The 15,961-nt window shown below is 33.9% G+C and overlaps 2 protein-coding genes across 2 annotated transcripts in view; one reads left to right on the top strand and one right to left on the bottom strand.

Annotated features, from left to right (window-relative positions):
- Nucleotides 1-14,663, top strand: part of mRpS5 (mitochondrial ribosomal protein S5) — a 344,261-nt gene extending 329,598 nt beyond the window's left edge. Inside the window, exon 8 of the transcript XR_015070747.1 lies at nt 13,649-14,663. The gene's annotated coding sequence lies outside the window, so the exon portion shown is untranslated. The remainder of the gene's footprint in view (nt 1-13,648) is intronic.
- LOC147071303 (serine/threonine-protein phosphatase 2A 56 kDa regulatory subunit gamma isoform-like) overlaps nt 1-15,961 on the bottom strand; it is a 138,776-nt gene that overhangs the window by 118,196 nt on the left and 4,619 nt on the right. The window lies entirely within an intron of this gene.

Here is a 15,961-nt window from a genome sequence, read left to right on the forward strand (position 1 = left end):
TATCATCCGATTCTTCCAGCGACTACCCTGTCTACGAGCTATATGTCCTGCCCATGTCCATTTAAAAGTTTTGGCACACTTATTAGGGACGTCATACATTATCTGTAATATAACCTCTTCTAAATGTCGTTTATAAAAGAACTAAATTACAATTTTTAATCGTCAATACTTAGCGTTTTCACGTTTTCCCTGCAAACGGGCGTCAATGACTTCAAATACACCTGGTGGAAAAGCATGGCTTCTCTGAACCACAATTGCTAACGTTACATCCCGGCTATCAAAACAATTCGCGAGGTTGCATAGCCAAAATTTTTACATGTGTAATGAATTGAAATACCTACATCATACTTATATTGCGGAAAATGTCAGAGATAATCATCTCACTTGTGCCTGATGACAACTATTAGACCTTTTAATGTTACTCGGATAGTCCCTGAAAATCCAAACAATGATGTAGGCAGATACTTCCTGAGATTTAATTTTGTAATTAAAACGATTTCAACTTATTTTAAGCTCTTGAAATATTTGCAATAATTGCAAAAAGCGATATACCAATAACGTATTCAGAAATTCTCAGCACCAGTTGGGTGAAAGTTAAAGCTAACTTTAACGACGTTACTGAAGGCTCGTTCCTAAGTGCCTTTTAACTGCTATTCGATCGATATTAATATTTTAATAATGCCAATTTTATATCAGCTGTTAATGTGTCGATTTATAGCCAAACACTGCGTTCAATTATTCAGACAGGAACGAATTAGGTAGAGTTATTTAATAATGTTTAGGTATTTGTACTAAGACTTAATATATCAGCTTCCAGCCGAAGCATTTAATCGCCATATTGAAATAGTATTTTTAGCTAGGACTAGTTGTTAGCCTTTATTTTACATCTAAAGGTACAGGACAGAATACACAAGATGGAAAAAAAGAAGTCATAGATACACTCACATAATAAGTAACACGTCGAGTTTCATTGAAAAGGGCAGCGAGAGGTGGTACGTACGAAAATTTAGCTGGCACGTGAACGATTTACAAATTCAATTTGTTGTGCATAGTATTTTCGGACTATACATTTATATTTCATCTTTCCGTACAAACTGGCAACACTGTTATTCGACACTATGTTATAGCTTGTTATTTTGCCTCAAGCATAATCGTTAAAAATTGAAAACCGCTCAGTGATGGGGAATATATGAAAGAAATCTGGATAAAGATAAAATGTTACCACAATCACTTAAATTTTTTTTGAAAACATGGAAAAAATATTCAGTTAGAAAATTAAAAGATATGCCTTCGGCTAGAAACACGGTGGCAGATAGAAGCTCAATAACTCAATTGTAATTTTATGCATTTTCAATAAAGAAGTCTATTGAAAAACCTTTTTTTTTCGGCACGCCAGACAGTTTTGGCATGCGCACGTAAAAAGGTTCCCAACTCTGGTATAGTGTTTTTATATCGAATCAGAAAATTCCCTTTATTATATAGGTACACAAGAAATCGCGCTAATCGTAAAAGTTATGGTAGTACGAATACTTTAGGAAAGTGGACGGCAATTCGCGATGCAGTATGGTTACTTCAGCGCTAATCGACAGCGTGTGGATTGTTCTTGTAGTAACGCTCCGGGATGGCCATGGTATGCACAGCGACATATAATATCAAATGGGTATAAGGCCATTATTAGACTTTCAAAGATAGTTTATTGAATGTTTTATAGTATTTCGTAAATACGATCATTTTGTAAAACATGAGAAGGCATATTATATTATTACATTGCGTAAAATTGGACTACGAATGTATTTTGGCTTTACGTTTATGTTTCGAATCTTTTATTTGTACTTTTGTTATCTGGGTGGCGATTATTATAAAATGGCATTTCATATTTTTCGTGTTCCGCAAATCAATAAATTCGTTGGGTATTAATAATTTCTTGACGTCCTCCAATGAACTGTCACAACAGTTGTCACCACCAACGTTGACATGATAACTGAAATTTCAGTAAGTAGATCTACTGATATTGAATTAAAGGTCACATTTGAAAGATATTTTAGAAGATAGGTACTTGTGACTCTTGTGGAACTATAACAATAGCAAGCTTTGAAGGCCAGTACCAATATATTTTTCATCAAGTAAAATATACTGCATTTTGAAAATTTCACCTGCTAGCATTGAAAAACACTCTTTAGCATAGACGAATCTTTGATAAAAGGGTAATGTTGTCCTATTACGTTTTATAAAAGCTCATTTATGAAAGACAATTTTCATAAAATAAGTACCTACTTGATAAATTATTAGAATCTAAAAATAAATATTATTAAATATTCTTCATAAAATATATTTGATAGTCTAATAGCGTCCTCTACACGTGCATGGATTTATGTGCACCAATAAGTAGTGTGTATTTTAAACTATCGGGATAATATCTGTTTACAGGTAAAAGTGCCAACTGTCTCGCTAATCTCATTCTTCAAGAGTAAGCGAGACACGATGTTGCCATTTTATGGTACCTTCTATATTTGACAGTCGTGAAAATCGGTCAACCCCAAAATGAGTCTCTGCGCGGTGTAGCTAGTTTTTTCCGTCATGTTCGCTACTATCGTTCTACTGCGCAGGCGCAGATATAGAACAAATTCCAACCGTCGCGTGAAAAATCAGAAGCTTCCGAACTTTTTTGATTCATGCATGCAATCTTGCAACTTGCAGGATAATACATGTTTTTCTTGTTATGGCCGCGATAATACGTACTGTCAGCAGTAAATCCATGCCCGTGTAAACGGGGTACAATACTAAACTCTCTCGCCAGTTGGGAGCATCAGTAATCGGCCGCTTAGAGTCAAAGAAACGTATTTCATTTTTCTCTACTTTACAGGAGACCCCAAACACAAGTAAATTTACATTACACAGACATTAACAAGAAAGTGTTTGCAGGAGATATGTATTGACAAATCTTTTATCCATTGAATTTTTTGATAAGTTTCTTTGTCACTTAACATAACATGTCATTTAATGTCCAGTACCACACATAACTCAAAATTGTTAAAAATGAAGATAGGTTTCTTTGATGTTGTTCGTTCTCTCAACGTGTAGAGCGAGCGAACCTGCCATCGGCGGTGCCACTTGGGAGGGAAATCTATGCATGTGCTTAAAATATTGTACAACTATCTTCGATTCCTGTTTACATTTACAGGAATTTTCTCGAAAGTAGTCACGGGCTGGCACGCGAACGCCACACTGTAAGGAAAAATCAATGCCTGGTTTATTGCAAGGCTGACAGACATTATCAAAATATGACACGATACAGCGACTGAAACTAAGGACTAAATAATTAAAAAAGCATTAAACAAATCGTTACTACGATATCTACCAAGGTCCCTTTTAAACTGAACTTACAATGATATCACCGCTTCAATAGGTACATACTAATTAAGTGGAAGTTGCGACTGACTGTGTTAATTCAAAGTTCTAAGATTAGAACAACTCGTATTGTAGGTAGATTAACCGTTCATTTGTACGCATTTCCAAGAGATGAGGTTAGACGCAATATAGCAAAAGGTATGTTTACATAACCTTATCGATTATAATTAAAAGCGATATTACTTACGGCCTCGATTATGCTATTTTGAAGTTTGTATTTGTGTGTATGTGAATAGTTTATAGATAAGATAGTCCAGAAGACTCCCTATAATAATTACTCCAGTGATTCCCAACGTGGGGCAATTTGAATGATTTGGGGGGCAAAAGGGTATTCTTTAAAATCATTTCAAGACGAAGCATAGCACAAGGATGGCACTAATTGTCAGCTGAATGCAGAACTATTCTAACTTACATTTGAAATTTTTGAGGAGAGTTTTTGTAACAACTTACTGAAATTATTTATTATCTTTATGGATAAATGGATGCATCATACTTTAGTAGGATTATTGATGAAAAAAATGGTGCATACACTTGTCCACATAAATAATAAATAACTGAAGTAGGCTGTTTCAAAAAACTCTTCTGCAAAATATTTAAAATGTGCGTTAGAATAGTTCTGCATTCAGCTGACGTCATTTTCTTCCAAGTTGTACATCAACGTAATATACTAATTTACCGTATAGCGAACTATGCTGCGGTGAAATGTAATACGTACAATTTACATGCTGATGATATACATAAGGTTTTCTACAATACTCTTATTCTTTTCATGGAAATCACTTGGCAGGTATAAGAATATCCAGTACCTATACGCTATTGACTATACAGTATTGATGTGTATCATAGTAGGTATAGAATAATAGACGTGGGCTTTTGAAAATTCAATAATGATGTCCTTAAACAAATCGAGATGTCGACTATTATATTATGTAGATTGAATTCATTGTGTTCTATCGGTATGTGGAGGAAGGAGAGTGTAGCATTAAATATAGCACAAAGCCATATAATGTAGGCGAAATAATTAATTGCGCGTTTCGCAGAAAGATAAAAACATACAAGTGTCCGAAATAAACACGTGAAGCATTTTCGGCACATACCTACAACAACCAACATTTATCGTGTCATGTTTTATTCAAAATGTCTACCTACCTTTCTTCGGTGTGATACACATGACACCCTTAATTTGATATTATATTCTGTTAAATTTTTGTTATATGACCAGAGTACCTACTAAGTAGCTAGAGCACAGTTACTCAAAATTTCCAAAGACATTTTATTTCAGCGCTAAGGATATCTTCAAATCGACTGTTAGACTTCCATATAGTCAAATGTTTGTTTGATTTTTCTAACACGACCATTTTTTTTTTATTGTTTTCTTGTTAGCCCTCAACGCCCCTCCCCCCCCCCCCCCCCACCCACATCTCTCAGCACCACTTAGAGGAATCAATCGCCAATCGCAAATTTTCCGGTCAAATTCTAAGTATTATCAGCTTTTCAGACTGTTTCAATCGAATTTTCGTTTTTGGGGTGTTTATTAAGATCTTCGGTGTTGAGAATAAAATAATGTTAAGAGGTTTTTTTCTCCATGTCAATCTATGCCCACTACTTTTTACGTACCACAGTTTGGGAAAGTACCCATGCACCTACTCTTATCCGATTGTTTGTGATTGTACATCTAAATATTCTAAATAATGATGGTTTATGTAAAAAAAACCACTAATGCAGGGTTTTTGGCCCAGTACAGCACTGTCAAATAAACTGCAAAACCATGAGTAATATTTGCTACAAATGAATTTACAATGCGATGTGACTTCGAGTAAATTTAATCATTGGCCTTAGTAACTTTTTGTTTAGCCTCACTTACCTACATACATTAATTTATGTTGTGTCTCAATACATAGGTAGAGGAAGATTTTCTCGTATGGCTGACTAACTATAATTAATTGAAGTGTGCACCTCACTGCAAAAAATAATGACTACTGTACCGACACACAGTAACAAAAAATGAGTCGTAAAAACTGTGAATAGATTTATTTTCAGTAGGTATCATAAAAAAATTGGCTTGCGCCTACTGGAATAAAAGAATAATAATTATAATTGAGTTTTTAAATAATTTCTAAGTACCTACCTATTTATATTTTTAAAAAGCGATATTTACTGGCTGTTAAGTGAGTAATAAGCGAGATCGACCTTAAATTAAACGTCAGTTGATGTTGAAATAGCTCTTATTTGACACAGTTGCAATTGTGTAGTACCTACATACATATTAATTTCCAAACATACCCTGATTAAAATAATACCCCATCTAAGGATTTATTAATACCTACCTAATGTTGTTGGAAGACGTATGAATGTAATATTAAGTATACTAAAAATCTGTCGACTTTGACCACAGCCGCGCGAGGAAGAAATGTTTGGGAAAAGAAAGAAGAAAACGAATTGATAAAAAGTGACGTTCGTAGTTCGTATTAGGAGGCGGTAAGAGTTCGACATCTATCGGTGGCGTTCAAAACTAATTATTTAATCTGTTCCATTTTTTAAATTCGACTTTTCAAATTTATTTCCAAGAAAGATTGCATCAACAAAAATGTAAACTGTCTTTATTTTTCTATGGTTATTTTGGGTAGGTAATTTCAGACGTCAAAAAGTATAAAGATAAATGAGTTATAATAATAAATTAAGGGTAAATGGGTTCATGAAGTCTTGATAAAAGGTAATTAATTCATAACTATGAAAAGTATGTAATCCATATTATTATATTTTTTTAAAACATTCTGCTTTTTAATTATGATACTGAATTAATTGTCACAGTTCCCAACATATTCCTATTAACACTGTCCAAGAAAATTATGATGGATTTACCTATATACCGCAATCTAAAAAATACCATTTTACGCATCACAAAGAAAAATATTACGGAAATCCTATTTACTTGCATGTCATTTTATTACGTGGTAATTCCAATAGTAATTAATATCAATTAACTCAACATGTAATATGTACAATAGGTATGTCAGTGCATCTGCGAGTCAATTACAGTAAAAGATAATTATTATTTTATTTAGGTATCATTTTTTTCTGTCACACTAACGCCATCTGTTAATTGAAATATTGATGACAACAAACACACCTACCCAATATTTAATATTCAGTATTGCAAGTAAGTACTGACGCATATGCAGTGTAATAATAGTAATAATTGACTGTTTAACTTGGTATTATGTGTGCCAAGGTACTCTATCCATTGAGGAGTACATGCTAAGACTAAAAATATATCTCCAGACGTAAATAAATGATTTTTTGCCGCTATCTCCAATGGAATTTTGCCAAATACAATACCCAAGCTTTGAGAGTGAATAGCCAAAAATTCGAATGCTGTTTTGTACATTTACTGCAATTATCAAACAAATTCTAATGCGTCTACACTTTTGAGTTTTGATCACATACATTTTGTTTCAGTTTGTGGTCATTTTCAAGATTATAATATGCCAAAAACGGCTGTGAATATGACATTTGTTTCAGAAACAATAATTTTACTGCAATATTTAAATTATAGTTTAAAATATTCTAATTACTTTTTGGACAGTGTAATTTATTTGATTTCTTGGATTAATGAAATAGCCAATGATGTTAGAAGTCAATCATCCGACAGAGAGATCAATAATATTACGATATAATCACATGATCAAAATAGAAAATGCATTTATGGCCTTCAGTTATGATTGAATGTTACATAATCAATAAAACAATAGTAGTCAAAATTTTATGTTCATTTCTTAAAACAATAAGAAAAATCAACACCAATCCATTCTTCTGTATTCAGTGGAAATTAAATTCATTTGTAGCGTATAGAAATATTAATTAAAACAATTGCATATAAAGGCATCTTATCCTTACAATTAAATTTGAATATTATACATATTTAATATTTTATAATGAATGCATGTATTACACAGTAAATCATAGAATGTAAATAATTGCACAATATGTGAGACATCTACTTAGAACCGATAAGTCAAAATCTAATAAAAAAAAAACACTTTAAAATGTGGAATTATTAATTTAAAAAAATAAACACATCAGATTTAACATCAAACATAATATTATTAACAGAGAACTTCAATAATTTAATAAATTGTATAGAAAATGTATAGAAATTCGTTAAAGGTAATGCGGGTTAATTATAAATTAATAATTGATAAAGTTAGTTAATGAATTTTCTTCTACAGCCGCTTCTAAATGTCAAGACGTAAAATGACAATAATGTAATGATAGGGTTTCTTTGAGGGAAATTAATTTAAATATTGTGGTTATATTATAACATTATTACATACTTCACTTGACAATTGAATTTTCAAGGCTTTATTGAATTCCAGTCACGACATCATGTTGATTGAAATTATTAATTAATAATCGAGTTTAATGGAATATTAGAAAACTTATATTACTTACTACCATGTATACCGAATATTAAATAGTGTTGCCACAACAATAAAACATGGTTTCTTCTTCTTTACGTGCTGTCTTCTAAAATAGCAGTTAAGTCACGGATCGACTCTGAAAAGTGACTGTGCTTTGGTATAACCACTTACACAACTCCTTTACCTTCTCCAAATGACTAACTAAAGCAGTGGATATTTATCATTTCGCATGATGTGGATTCAAATTTTGGAGTCTTCACAGTGAATAAGATTCCTGCGGGTCTATTCTATACACAAGGCTGCTTTCAGTCCGCTACGGCAGCTAAATAGGGTAGGAAAGTATCGAATTGTTAACACTTATTGTGACAATTACAATAAGTTAGTTAGTTAAGTATAGAATAGACCAGCTGGGCTTTTAAGAGTTTGAAGCCAATACAATAGACAGTTAGTTGCTGCAACACGATATAACGACACGTAGTCCACGTAGAGTATATACTGTTCGGGTATGAAGATAGAGGAAGCGAGGGTGTACCGCTGCTGAAATAATATGGTGAGGTAAGGTGGTATGCGTGAGGTTACACGGAGATAAAAGGAAATCACTGTGCGTCGAAAAAGTCGGGTAGCTATACTTACCCACCAACCATTGCACCGGTTGGCCATCGTAGTGGGTGTGAGCTTTTAAACTGACTCATAGGAGTTAATCTTCGTTTCCATGATATTCTATGGATTCTCTGGTAAACTCGTATCTCAAAAGCGTTATATTTTGAAAACCAATACTATCGACCGAGGGTACTTGATGGAATTTGAATTTAAATTCTATTCGATATAAGTTTTGTACTTATCCATTTGAGTCGTTTTTGCGACCCAGCGACTATGCGCACACACCAATGATAAATGGACTTCTTTGTAAGTATACATTTACCACCGGCGGCAGTGTCTTGGATGCCGAAAGACGAAACCCGGGTTACAAAAAATTACTCAAATAGTACAAAAAAATAATTAGCCTTTTATCTTATTACCAATTTATTAATTGGGACTCGTTTTGGAAAATAATATAATTTAAATATCGTTCAACGTGATTTGTACAACTAAAAACGCGAAGTTGAATACAGTCGACAGTAAAGTTGTTCAAGGAGTTAAAACAGGCATAAAAAAATGTCAGTGTTGCTGTTTATCGACCGAGATGAGATATGTATACAAAAAAAGAAATAAAAAACATATTATATTAAAAATATGTGCAATGTGCATTTCAATTGTGTGCCATTTTGCATTATGATAAGCAGACAGGTGAATAAATTATTCAAGTATTTCTATTCAAATAGCAGTAGGTAGTTATCTATTGTCCATTAATATCTTAATTCTTTTAATGCTGACTTCAGTATATTATATTTATAATTGCATTGTCTTAAATTATTACCTATAATGAAACATAATAATGGCAGAATGAGGGTTTTTCCATGTAAAATTATTTAAATATACTGTCCAGCGCAGTCAGAGTGAGAGTATCGACAGCTTCGAAGACCTGGGTATCCACACTACGGGAGATTGCGCTTTGCAAAAAGAGCTTGCTATCCGAATGGAAATGGCTGCAGCAATATTTAACTCAATGCAGAGTGTCTGGGAGTATACTCGGTTAAAACCAAATGCCGCTTATTTGACGCTTGCGTTCTGAGGGTGCTGCATTACTGTAGTGAGACATCTCACCTTACAAAGCCTCATAGCAACCGTTTAGTGAGCGTCAAGGAGAGATGTTTGCAGAGGTATAACTTTAGGAGTAACGAGGAGATAAGAGATCGGACCAAGCAGCCTTATCACGCCGGCATCTTGGAAGACTGCCAAATTCTATCTACAGGATGCTGATATGACCTAGAATGACGCAAAAACATTGGCGAGCGATAGGGATTCTTGGAGACGGTGTGGGGTCCATTTGCTCCAACTAAACGGCGGACATAGTTTAAGAAGACGAAAATGCTGCTCTTTTATTCCATTGTACCCACCGCGAGTAGAATGTATCGCAACGGGAAGCAATTGCCTTGGTCCTAGAGTACCCAAGGTAATAGCAACTCAATAATCCAGTTGTGATACATTTCACTCATGATGATTACAATGGATTAAAGGCACTGCTGTGTATCTAAATTACCACGTTTGTTACCACTCCGGAAACCAACATTTTTACAAATGGTTATTTGGATAAAGACAAATGAAAAAACATGTGAATTTGCCAGACAAGGGATTCGAATCCGCAAACCACGGATTCAGACACTGAAATTCCGCCAATACCACTATGAAACAGTCCTACAATTTTTTTTTAATATAATACATTCCTCTTCAATATGAAAAACGAAACATTATGTTAGCTTGTAGATAGCTACTAAATCTAAAATAAACACTGAACTGCATAAAAACTTGACAATCCGAATGATAAAAATGTTGAACAAAAAATAAACCTACACTGTTCATTCTCATTCTGTTTCTTGTTATATTATCTTCTGATAAGAAAATATTTGTGATATGCACGAGAAAAAAAGTTAAATATTTCGATAAGATACTAGCATCAAATTTATATACCTTCTTATTATAATACAGTGAGACCCAAATTTTTCAAATTATGCATATTTTTAGTATTCCAATATTATAAATTGATTTGAAGGTTTCTAGTAAGCACCAAAATACAACACAAAACAACAAACAGAACCTAAAAATGATGCAAACAATAAAAACGAAAAATGTCAGTAACAAGGGATTGTAACATTTGAGCAAAAACGGGGAATGAAACAATGCTGGTGTCACCACCCTGGCTAAGCCAATCGATCGCTTTGTGTAAACTTGGTCTCGGACACTGCAGACGTTGATATGCATCTGCATCTTAGGGCTTGCGCAGACAGAGAGCGGTCGGAGTTCTGCGTTCAACCGACCGTTGACCGCTAACGTTCAGGGACAGCAGACAGGTGGCGGTCAACAATAAGCGTTCCATTTGTTTACAAACGTTGTACTGACACAAGCGCTGCATAATGCGAGACTGCTATATTCCGACTGCGAGTGGAAGTGAGAATGCACCGCTGTTGCGTACTCACTCCCCCGTGTGGTTTCGCTCTATGTTGTGTGACTGCTCAAATTCCTATGAAGGGACTGGACGGGAGGTACGGCGTTCTTTGTAATTCCGGGCATAGAACTCCAGAACTCTAGCGTTCCAATTGACCGGCGCGGTCTGACCGTCGGCTGTGTACCCATACAGTATGAAGTCCATACAGTACAAAGAACGCCAAACTCCGAACGCGGAACGCAGACCGCCTGACCGCGCTCTGTCTGCGCAAGCCCTGAAAATTCATTTCAATGATTGTCATGAATGTATTTCAGACGTAAATTGCGGGAAATAAAAACGTACTAAAATGAAATGGGACTGAAGAAACTTCACGGAAAAAGCAGAAAATTGTGAAATCAGGCCGCTCTGTGTCTTAAAAAAAAATTGTCATTCGCATCAATATGGTATGCTCTCAATGCATCAATTTGTGACTTGCTAAAATGCAGCATCTGGTTTAGATTAGGCGCTAATCAACGTTGGGCATTGGCGACATGTTAAACTCTAAAATTACACTAATATAATCAACGCTCAAAAAAAACATACATACATTGCATTAATTTCGCATAGGGAATATCGTATGATTAAATATTGATACCAATGAAGGTACACAAGTGGAGCGAATTACACAAATTATGGAGGTATATAACTCTACATGCAAATGTGAATTATTAATCTAATCTCAATATTATTACATTACATATTATCACATGTTACACCAGTGTTGTGAAAACAAATGGAATATGACAGTGTTTTAGTACAGATGGATTAAAATTACAAAATAGATAACGATATAATGTAATTTTTGGGTAAAAGTATTAATTAGTTGTAAAAGTAGAATGTAAGTTTTATATGGAATGGGAACTAAAGATAAAAAAGACAGGTGAGCCTTCTTATATTACGCTCACAATAATATTAACAATTGCGAGGTGTAGGTCTCTCAGCCAGAGTTGGTACGACACAGATACAAAAGGTTGTGTGTATTGGTGAATTTCTGAAGAATACAGTATTCTTTTACAGGCTGTTCCTTTTTTGAATGCGTCTGTGTGAGTATTCGGCCGCCTCAACTCTGGTTGTGCGAACTTTAATGATTGAACGAGTACAAGAGATGTTCAAATAAAAGAATGTTAGGAACAATTTTCAAATCACCACAGTTTTCATTAACGGCCCACATGCCCAACGTAGGTCAAAATGGAGATTTTATGCTATTTTCAAAGCATTAGCCTGCACATTCCTTAAACGTTGTAGATAATCTATTTGTATAATTTTGAAGCCTTATTATCCTTTATATTTATTTTAAACATTTGATGACTGCATAAAGTATTTTTATTACATAAAATAGTATTCTTTTAAACCTCTCAATCTAATGTTTTAGAATATAGTCATATTTCAGTACATCCATGTGCAGTGGTGTTAAGATTTTTTAGGTTTATTAATTTTTAAACGCATTTATAAAACCATTAGTAAAATTTATGTTGACATTATGATAGTGAAATATTTACGATAAAAAATTATATTTTATAATCTCTGTGATCCCAAATTTGACAAGAATTAGGCATTTTATTATTCAAAAAATGAGCATAATTAACACATTTGAAGATAATTCTAAAGAAACTGATTATAAACTATGTCTTTGACCATTCAAATGTGATAAACATCCTATGAATAATGATTGTTTTATAATAATTATTGACCTAAGAATAAGGTAGTATTTTTTTGAAATACGCCATTTCTATTGGCATTTCTCAGTGGTTAAGCTACAACATACGGCCGTAGCCATAAATTGACAATGATAAATGATGTAGGGAGTAAGATCATGTTAACACGCGTGTTTGAACATGTACCGTTTTTAAAAAAAACGATTTTTTTTCCGGTTAGGAAAGACATATGTCATTATGATACCCTGTCTCTTCCCTTTGCTTTTAGTACATAAGATGTTCGAATATAGCATTTAGCAAATTATTATTGTGTCAACACACACGTGTATTATATCTTAAATTTTAGAAGACTTCTTAATATTCAAGCTGTTTTCAGTGTACATATATTATTAAACATTCAGGTAACTTATTAGTAAGTACCTACTACACATTATAAATTATGTATATCAATTATTTATGTAGGAACGGAATTCATATTCAATCAATATGACATTGACGTAGCACTGGCACACTTGAATCACTAAATTCAGTTCACGAAAGTAAATATATTTTACAATATCTCGAAAATATATCTATCATTGACTTCAACTAAAATTATCAATATGTAGGTTGGTCAGTAAAAAACAACACAAACATACATACATAATAATAAAAAACAAAGTCATTAAAATACACAAGGAAATTTTCCAGCAGTCAAGAAAATGATAATCCCATTAGTCTATTGGCCATTATATTGTAACGAATGGTAGCAACAAACAAGTCATTATACTTGATGGCCAATTACCCTTCCGAGTGTAAAAATTGCTACAGCCTTACAATCAATATCTGTACAGCAATCCATTAATATCGCAAACAATGCTTTGACAGGCTTTAGCTATCAAACCAACAGAAGGTACCTTATGAAGACAAGGTAAACAATTTGCCAGTACACAGTCTACATACTTTAAAAAAGATTAAACTTTAGTATGTCAATAATAAACAATAGTTAAAAAATAACTTTATATGGAATATTCATCAACATTAATTTGATGTTTCTCAACACTGTATTTTCTCCCAATTCTTTTACGTGGCACGGCAGTCAGTGGCGGCCGGTGACAAGAATATGAGGGAGTGCAAAAAAGACTCACCTATTTATGCAAGAAGTCCATCCTCCGATCCTTGGATTTTGAAAACACGTCAATAACACGAATATTAAAGTCCGGTATTGACGATATCAATTGTTTTTCTATACTTAGCATCGCAAGAGCATTTAGCCTGCCTTGAGACATGGTATTTCTCAAAAATGACTTAACTCTCTTTAAAGTTGAGAAACAACGCTCACTTTCCACTGAAGTCATCGGAATTGTACAAATTATTTTTAATAGGGTAACACTTTCACTAAATACTTCCAGTAAATTATTATTAGTGAAAAGTTGAAGTATCAATAATGCTCCATCAGTAACGTAGAAATCTTCTCTACTGTATAAGACTATTAGTTCATTTTTAAGTTTAAATTTGTCAATAATGTCGTATAATGAGGTTACCGTATTAAAATCTGTAGTTGGAAAATTTGTATGATAATCCCGGAACTTTTCACTAAAAAACAATTTGGCTATTACTAAATGACCTTTATATTCGAAACGATCTTTCGCTTGGTTCACTATAATGTCTCATACTTCATTGCATATCACAGAATGAGGTAAATCATTGGGACGACGTTTTTTCGATGGTTGAATTTGTGACATATGATTATTTTGACGAATACATTGTATAGCACGCGTAAAGTGTTCAATGTCCATATTTATCTCCAACACGTCCTTTGACCTCGATTGAAGTTGTTTAAAAAGTATATCACAGTTTGGCATAATTTTGGCAAAGAAATCTAACCAATAGTTAAAATTGTCTTCGTTTAAATACCGTAACAACATTCCAGCTTGGTTAATGGTATCGGCGTCTAAATTTTCAGATTCTAAAATGTGTTCCATGCACTCTTTTAACTGATCTCGATAAGTATGGACGACAGTAACTGTTCTTATATTAAAATTCCACCTCGTTGGTGCTGCTGGTATTTTTCTATGAACTATTTCTTTCAAGATATCAGTTCGCTTCGCAGACCTCAAAAAAAAATTGGAAACGCTCGTAAATTAGCAAAAAAGTTTCGGACTATGGTGTTAGCTGAAACACTTCTTTCCATTATCAAATTCAATTGATGTGCATAACAATGTATGAAGTGTGCGTGTGGATACGAAGCTTTTATCAAAGCCTGTACACCACCTAATCGGCCACTCATCACGGATGCGCCGTCATAACTCTGGCCAATTAGTTGTGCTTGTTTAATGTCGAGAAGTTCTAGTTCTTTCAAAATTTCAGATGCAATACCTGCCGCAGTGTGGTTTTTCGGCGTCATAAATTTCCAGAATCGTTCATGGATCTGTCCGCGTAGTTCATACCTTATGACCAAAACAAGTTGTTCTGTAGTAGATACGTCCGTTGTTTCATCTGCTTGTATAGCTACAAACTTGCTTTGTGATATTTCATTTTTAATTTCGTTACGGCACACCTCTAGAATCGAATCTAAAATGTCATTTTGAATCGTTTTTGACGTACCCTTAAAAACACTATTGCTCTCCAAATGCTGTTTCATGGCTATGTCAATTTCCGAGACAAAGTCAATAAGCCCTCGGTAAACACCTGGATTATTTGAATCTGCAGATTCATCATGTCCTCTAAGAGCTAATTCAAATGCACCACAGAACTTCACACAGTCAATCAATCTGGATAAAATATAACGATTTTTGTCGACACGTTCGTTAAATTGTATCACAGATAAACGGTACCCTGCATCCAATTGTGAACGTATATCTATTTCTCCCAAGACTGCAAGTTGCATTTCATTTAAAATATGTTTTTCTGAACCACTGTGTTTTTTGATTTTTACTGACAGGTGGACCAAGTCTTGAATCCCATGGACCGTCCAGTTAACATCTCCGCCGAACAACAGACACGGAAAACAAAATAGGGTATTAAGAATATTACATCCGCAAAGCCATTGTGTTTTTGAGTACATTTGCACATTAAATTTCCGATTAACAATCTTCGTTTTCACTGTACACTTTTGAATTAAATTTATAGATGGCAAAGGACGGCCTGCCACTTTAATATCAATTCGTTTGGAAAAATCGTGACGATTGTCCTTAATATATGCAACTGAATACACGGTACTCATTGTAAATACTATTAAATCTATATTATAAACCCAACTGTCGAACGATCAACCCATAGACTATATCAACCAAACTAACAGTCGTGAATATGATTATATTTTTGACACAATATGCATCGACATGAAGTTCGTCATTTCATTATAATAATTAGGCTTCCAACTGTACCTCGACGCGTCGCCTGAGTTATATGTA

The sequence above is a fragment of the Rhyacophila brunnea genome, unplaced genomic scaffold, assembly GCF_057557595.1.
Source record: "Rhyacophila brunnea isolate RB1 unplaced genomic scaffold, BYU_Rbru_1.0 scaffold_20, whole genome shotgun sequence".
Classification (NCBI taxonomy): domain Eukaryota; kingdom Metazoa; phylum Arthropoda; class Insecta; order Trichoptera; family Rhyacophilidae; genus Rhyacophila; species Rhyacophila brunnea.